Source organism: Mus pahari, chromosome 12 (genome assembly GCF_900095145.1).
Source record: "Mus pahari chromosome 12, PAHARI_EIJ_v1.1, whole genome shotgun sequence".
NCBI lineage: Eukaryota > Metazoa > Chordata > Mammalia > Rodentia > Muridae > Mus > Mus pahari.
In genome coordinates this window covers 52700623-52709024 of record NC_034601.1, presented here as the reverse complement: position 1 = coordinate 52709024, position 8402 = coordinate 52700623, and the positions used below count along the sequence as shown (strand labels likewise).

At 41.1% G+C, this 8402-nt stretch overlaps 1 protein-coding gene across 1 annotated transcript in view; it reads right to left on the bottom strand.

Moving 5' to 3' along the window:
* Gabrr3 (gamma-aminobutyric acid type A receptor rho3 subunit) overlaps positions 1 to 8402 on the bottom strand; it is a 54805-nt gene that overhangs the window by 45326 nt on the left and 1077 nt on the right. The window lies entirely within an intron of this gene.

Below are 8402 nucleotides of genomic sequence, written 5' to 3'. Positions count from 1 at the left end.
TTCCTTCCTTCCTTCCTTCCTTCCTTCCCCTCTCTCTTTCTGCATTTACAAATTGGATATTTTCTTTATTTACATTCCAAATGTTATCCCCTTTCCTGTACCCCCCAAACTCCCATCCCATCTGCCCTCCCCATGCTTCTATGAGGGTGCTCCCCAACCCACCCACTCTCGTCTCCCTGCCCTGGCATTCCCCTATACACAAGCATCGAGCTTTCACAGGACCAAGGGCCTCTCCTTCCATTGATGCCCAACAAGGCCATTCTCTGCTACATAAGCGACTGGAGCCATGAGTCCCTCCATGTGTTCTCTTTGGTTTGGTGGTTTAGTCCCTGGGAGCACTGGAGGGTCTAGTTGGTTGATAATGATATTCTTCCTGTGGGTTGTAAACACCTTCAGCTCCTTCAGTCCTTTCTCTAACTCCTCCATTGGGTGCTCAGTCCAATGATTGGCTGTGAGTATCCACCTCTGTATTTGTCAGGCACTGGCAGAGCTTCTCAGCAGACAGCAGGCAAAACCCAGAACCAGTAGCCCATGGATGTCATCAACCTAACTGGGTTGGGCTCTCCCTATCAATCACTAATTAATAAATGTCCTACAGCTGGACCTTACAGAGGCATTTTCTCAATTCAGATGACTCTAGTTTGGGTCAAGTTTTTATAAAGCTAGCCAGTAACATACGTTTTTAAGATGCATATATTTCTCATTATTAGCCATCTTGCTTAACACAGTGTGGTTTGAAATAAACATATACAATCTCATTTTCTTAGTTCAGACTAAGTCTGCTAACATTTGTTTTTTGTTATATAAGGAGGGGACAGATTATGGTAAGACAAATTTTAGATTACTTGAAATATCAAACGAAAAGGGATTTAACACACAAACAGACATTTCTCAGAATACATTTGTCAGATGAGAAATACCAAGTGATTGAAGTTCAGATTCACAGGCCACCCATATCAGCTAAGGCAGCACTCAGAGAGCAGCAGCCTGGGGAGGAGCATTGGAACAGGACACCCAGAGACTGCGCGATCGCTGCATGACAGAAGCAAACAAGTAAAGACATGACAAAACTGTAAATGGATTAAAAACAGGGCGCCCAGTGTGAGAATACGCAGGGAGTGAGAGGGCAGCCTGAGAGTGCAGGTGGAATGTCTGCGCCAGGCTGTGGTCCTAGGACTCAGGGCGCCTCATGGCGCATCACAGAACCAATGGCAAAGCAGGCAACGTCCATTTCCACCTTTCCTCTGGTAGGTCAAAGGCAGCAAGGCAAGTTCCTGACAAAGTCTTGTCTCTCTGGGATCTGTGAATGTGGGCGCATTTCTAGGACACTGGGGCTGTTTTTTTGTTTTTGTTTTTGTTTTTTGTTGTTTTTCTTGAGGTACAATTTCTTAGGAACACTGATGAAAATTTTAACAGAACAGTTGTGGAAGCAATTTCTTTATTTATTTATTTATTGCTACATTCAATGTGTGTGTGTGTGTGTGTGTGTGTGTGTGTGTGTGCGCGCGTGCCTATATGGACCCTCCCCTATGATACCCTTGTATAGGTCAGTAGACAACTTGCTTAACTCTCGTGTCCCTTCTATCATGTGGGTCTTGGGGATTGAACCAAGGTCCTCACCCTCAGTGGTACCCACTGAGCCACCTCACCAGGCAGGCGCCAGAAAATGACTCTGGGTAGGAGAATTTCAGGTTCCGAAGCAAGCTGATAGAAGAGACATTCTAGGGTTTGTGAGATGGTCCGGTGTGATCTATCAATAGGGTAGTTTCTGGATGAATCCTCAGGGGTTTAGAGATATATTCTCTTCCTAATAATATGAAAGGACAATTTGCGAAAAGAAATCTTGTTTGAATAGAAGGCAATAAATTTGAACTTAAATGTGTTAAGCCATTATAGCCTGTGAATAATTGAACACATTGAATACTTTCTCACAGGGAGCTACATAAAATAAACTAGGGAACACCTTTTAAGTAGCTAGGATTAACTATTTATTAAAAAAAAATAATGGTAGGGGGCTGGGGAGATACTCCCCATACATACTTCCCGAGCAAGCATGAGAACCTAAATTCCCTATTCCCTTCCCCCAAAATGAATCAGAGTGGAATGCGTGTTTGTAATCCCAGAGACAAAGACAGGGACGTCCCTGGAGCTTGCCTGTCCTCCAGTAGCCTAATTGGTGAGCCCAAGTTTCCCTGTTTCAAGACACATGACAACTCCTGAGGAACCACACTGGAGTTTGACCACTGGCCTCCACATATATGCATATACACATGCACCCACACACATACCTCCCACTCCACCTCCTCACCCCAACACAAATACATGTATATAAGAATAAACAACAATTAACAAGAGGTAGCTTCCTAACAAATAAGCCCACCATGTCCGAGGTGTCAGCCCAGATGTTTGGTAAGTGTGATCTCATGGGCATGCACGTCTTCTGTTTTCCTGGGCCTCTGCCCAGAGTGTCTGCTGACTCAGTAGGTTTGGGGTATACAATTTTGTAACAGTTTTTCAGGATAACTTATTTCTGTAGAAAACAGCACTGTTGTTAGTACTAGCTGGCTGGCTACTTGTTTTCATAAAAAGGAGAGTAGATGTAATGGGAAAGTTACAATAGTATCTCCTTTGGTAATAATATATTTGATACAACTAGATCATGTGCTACTAATGTAATGTGTCTTTTTAGAAGCTTTCCCTGCAGGAGACAGAAATACAGCTACTTTTGAAAGAAGAATTCCAAGAGTGTTGAGCACAGGCCTCCTGTGACATGTTGGGTTGGCAGCAGTGGGGCACAGACACCTCCTCTCACTTGACCTGCAGTGAGTGGTCCATGATTATCTCATCCTGATTTCCTTTTATCTTAGCTACTTTGCATAGAGCGGCTGGTGGTTGTACCCTCAAAACAAATTTTAGAAAACTATGCACTGTGCAATACCTATTTAAACAAATACTTAAAGGAACTGGAGAGATGGCTCAGTGGGTAGAAATGTTCCTAGCCTGTCCCCATATTGGTGGCCTCAGAACCACCTGTAACTTCAGCTGAAGGAACCGACACCTCTAGTTCCACAGGCAACTGCATTCACAAACCTACCTTCACACAGGACAGACATACACAGAGACAGACAGACACATACACAGAGACACACACAGATACACACACACACACACACACACACACACATAAACACACATACAAACATAGACACACACACAGGCACACACAGACACACACAGACACACTCAGACACACAGACACACATACACACACATACACAAACACAGAGACACACACACACATACACACACAGAGACACACACACACATAAACTCACATACAAACACATACACACACAGAGACGCACACACATACACACACAGTCACATATACACACACACATACACACACAAACAGACACACACAGGGACACACACATACACACACAGAGACACACACACACATACACACACATATACACACAGATACACACACATATACACTCAGACACACATACATACATACATACACACACAGAGAGACACACACAGAGTTAAAAATTATAAAATTCCCCAAACAAATATAAATAACCTCTACAATTGCTCATCATACACTTAAAAATGTTTATATATTGGTGATTTAGAAGAACATTCTTCCTCTAAATGTATCACATGAACTTAAATAACTATATTAAGTATCTAAAAATATGTAAATAAATTATCTAAAATATCAGAATGTTTTTATTAATTATTTTCTTAGAACTTATATTTCCATTACTTGCTTCACAGAATTTTATTGCTCAATATACAAGTATTTTTGGGAAGAAAATATGTATGTACATTGATTTAACTTTTAAATTTTATACTGCCATTTCAAATAGAATAAAATAATTTATAAAATGTTGATTCCTATTACATTTAAGAATAAAATTTTTAGTGAAGATGAAATTGGGGATTAAATAATGATCAATTATGGGGGTATATTTTTCTCTAGTTATTTTATGTTTTAAGAAGTGGAGCCAGGCAGTGTGGCCTTTAATCCCAGCACTTGAGAGGCAGAGTCAGGCAGATCTCTGAGTTCAAGGTCCACTTCATCTACAGAATGAGACCTAGGACAGCAGAGCTATACAGAGAAACCTTGCCTAAAAACCAAAACCAACAACAAACAAACAAACAACAATAACAACAAAGCACAAAAAGAAGAAAAAGAAATGGAAAATTAAGTTTTGCACAATTCCTTATTTTTAATTTTTAAATGATAATACTGAATTTTGTTCATGTATGCATAAGTACATTGAATTTCAAGAAAAAAATTGAATTGTTTGAAAAATGTAATTGAGTTATTTACATTGCTTCTGACGTATTTTAAAAGCCACATTGTGTGACCAAATATCCACAATCATTTTTAGTGATTTATAACCCAACAAATTAACCAGGTTCTTCCTTTGTTTTTGTTGAAAGAAGAAGGTAGGAAGCAAGCCAGTGAGTCCAGTCATCTCTCTTTCATCCTCAGTGTTTATAACTCTCTGTGTGCTCAGGAAGCTCTCCCGTGCCAGGAAAGCACACAGCAAGACTGGGAGAGAGGGAGGTGCCTGCATTTTGTCAAAGAGAGGCGATGATGGAGTTTGTGATGATTTCAAGTTAACCTACTTTAACAAGGAGGCCAGAAAAACGGGATCCTGAAATTGTTTAGAGACAATTTCATGTCCCTCAGATACCTTGCGTACACAATGCTTCGCAGGTGTTTGCTTTGAAAACCTCTGACTTATTATTTATACATACTTATAAATTGTATGCAATTATATATTATTTATAATGCATTTAATAGTTATAGTGTATAAAACAATTCTATTTCCAATAAACAAAACAAAAGAAAAGAAAAAACAAGCATAAAGCTTTGCTGACCACATTGGAATATGGTATGGGGCATGACCTGAATTTATGTTCCTAGGCCATGGTCACTCATATTTAACTACACAATCAATTGCCTCTCATTCTTTATGAACAATAAAAGTGAACATGGAAACCCCTACACTCCACCCATCTTCTAGAGTCACTCTAGAGGTCACCCGCTCTTGTCATTCTAGAAGCATGTCTTCTTATCAACATGATTTCCGCTTAATATTCTTATTTAAATTCAAATAACATATTTTGATTATATTCTGCTCTCTCCCCAAGTCCTTCCAGACCTTCTCAGCCCCCCCACCTAATTTCATGTTCTCTCAAAATAGTTCCCCAACACAAAAGATGAACAAATCAACCCTCCCAAAACCCACCCCCTGAAGACCCCCAAAGCCCCAAACCATAACAGCAGCAATGACAGAAGGTACCCAAAGACACATGGAGTTGATTCTGTGTTGGCCAACTACTCCTGAGCCTGAGGCCTGTGCTGGAGCACAGTTGATATGACCCGTGACACTCGAATGGAGAAAGTTAATTTTTGTCTTTCCCAGAAGGTATCAATTCCCAAGAGCTTCGTGGTTAGGGATGGGACTTTGCATCCACTTACCCTTTTGTGTATTGGTACCATCTAGCTTGAACTTGTTCAGGCCTTACGTGTGCGGTTACAGTCTCTGTGAGTTCCCATGTACACCCGTCCTCCTTCCATGGACCCTTCCACCTCCTCTGCCTCTTCACCTGTTTTCCTGTCCCCTCTTCCGCTGATGGAAGACTTTGATGAAGACATCTCATCTAGGACTGGGTGCTCCACGGTTTCTCACTCTCTGTACAGTGTTCAGTTGTGGATCTCTGTGTTTATTACCATCTACTGCAGGAAGCAGCTTCTCTGGTAAGGGCTGAGGGACATCACTCTAGATGGCCACTGTGTTACTAAGGCTCTATTAGAAGTGAACTCAGAAGCCCAGATTGAAACTCACATAGTACATTACATTACATTCTTCTTTATTTAAAAAAAATGTAAAATCCGTTTGTATAGATACAAATTCATGATACAGTAAAGTAGGAGGAAAATCATTTGCCCCATTTTTGATCACTAAGAAAACCTTCCTAATTGGGGCTCCAATGTTTATTTCTAGGTCCCTGATGCTATGAGAAACCCGAAGGAGGATGAGAAGAGCCCCGTGGCCTTGCTGGAACAGCTCCTACACACTTGAACTCTGTCTAGAATGCATGGATGACTGACGGTACTGAGTATCTTTGGCCTATAAAGGAAACACATGTGCAGGCGAACATTTTTGTGCCTGAGACAGCCAGAGCCTGTGCTCCACTAGAGACATGGCAGCTACTGTATCTGACTTGGGTTTCTACCAGGTCACGAGCTGAGTGCTGAAGGTTCAGACTCCTTCCTAACTAGGAAACTGGATCAACTTTAGAGTTGGTCTGTGGCCATTACATGGGGTACTGTAAGTTACAAAATTTAATATGAAACTTGGAGTTCCTGTGTTGTTTGAAAAAGATCATAAAACTGCCAGTTGTGTTAATGTTTCCACAGCCATATTGGGTGACCTTTCACACAAGTGCTGGGCTTGGACTTGAACGAACACTGACTGTAGCCTTTGGAATAATTTATAGATGATACAGATCTGTGCTGGAGTCTGCTCTGAACAGTTAGTAACAGCCAACTGTATAGTTTCCAGAAGGCTTATAAGCTTGCTATAAAATAAAATAGTATTAAGATCAGCTCATTGAGACTTGAGGACCCAGTGTTGGGGGGGATATCCAGAGGGGTCCAACTGCTCAGAGGAGAAGGAGAGGCAGAAATGGGGGAAGGACTGTGGGAGGGGGTGACCAGGAGGGGGTGGTTAGTGAGTGGGATGAAAGTGAATAAGTAATATAATAAAATTAAATTTAAAACAGATTAGCCCATAAAAACGTACATTTAAATAAATTACAATTAAAGTATGCATAAATAAGTGAAATAAAAGCTATATATATATATATATATATATATATATATATATATATATATATATATACATACTATGGCCAAATGTCTACAGGCCTGTTGTAGGATAGTTTAGTAATTACTAAATTCTTCCATGGAGCCGTAAGAAGCCTAGACAGCCCGAGGCCAGCAGGATTACAGTAGAACCAGATGGCAACAAAAGACATTCTCACTTGCCAAATGCTTCATTATCCATATTCTTTTTTTTTTTTTCAATTCACTATCTTTCTTAGAAATAAGGGGAATATTAGAATAAAAGATTTGTTCACATGTTTACCTTAAAAATATCTCTTTGGATGGAAAGCAAGTTTATAATCTGAATGAAAATAGGTAGGCACGGTTAATAGAATACATACAGGCCTGACTGCATGAAAGCTGGGCTCAGAATAATTGATATAAACACAAAGCAAGTGTGTGATTCTCAAAGGCTATGCCTTCCTTTCCTCTCCACTCGGCTGGTTTTCTTGCATGCCAAGGGGCAGCGTATTGATCAGTTACACCATTACTTGTTGTGGGTAATCAGGTTTGGCATCGCACAAAGAACACCGAGATATCCATTTACAACGGAAGTATGGAGATCTGCCCGTCCCATTTCTATGGGATGAGCCTTCAGTGCAGAGAGCAGTGTATAGACTCGCTCTTGGACGACTGTGTTCGCTCAGGGAAAGCGCCCAGTTTCATCCTAAGTGGCTGCTTTGAACTAGGGTGGTGGTTTACACAACCCCCGGTGCCCTAGGGGATTCTTTGCTGCAGCACAAAAGCAGCAGCTATAAATGTTAATGAATCTTCTGAGGGTTCTTCAGTTCACAGAGAACTGGAAAATAAGCATTTGGACCCCAGACAGCAGAAACCCCAGGGTTTCCTATGGAGGAAACCTGACCTATACAACCTTTTAATTTTCTCTTTTAAAAGGAAAGAAGAGTCATTTAACCTCAGGGAAAAGTTCCCTCCTTACCAGAACGACTTCGTGTTCACTGTTGACTTAAAAAAGGAAAAATAAAGCAAAACATGTAACAAGTGGTCAGCATAGCTTTTTAAAGTACTGCTGTTATTTATAACATCATACACTAACTACTTTTATCTTCCACCTCCCCTCCCCCACTACTCACTCCCCACCGTGCAAACACATTTCTCTCTGGTTTGTTTTGTTTTGCAACCCACGGAGATGAACCAGGCTGTCTCTTGGACCACGTGTTTGGAGCTATCTGTTGACTGCTGAGAAAGAAAGGGTTAGGTTCTGTCTAAACTCCACCCCACAATTACTTGGCAATAGCCAGGTAGGCTCCTTCCCACAGTTACCTGGCAACAGCCAGGTAGGCCTGACCCACTATAAAGGGGGCTGCTTGCCTTCTTGTTTTCTTGCTCCATCTTGCTATTCCTCTCTCCCCGTGGTCATGGCCAGCCTCTTCTCTTCTCTTCTCTTCTCTTCTCTTCTCTTCTCTTCTCTTCTCTTCTCTTCTCTTCTCTTCTCTTCTCTTCTCTTCTCTTCTCTTCTCTTCTC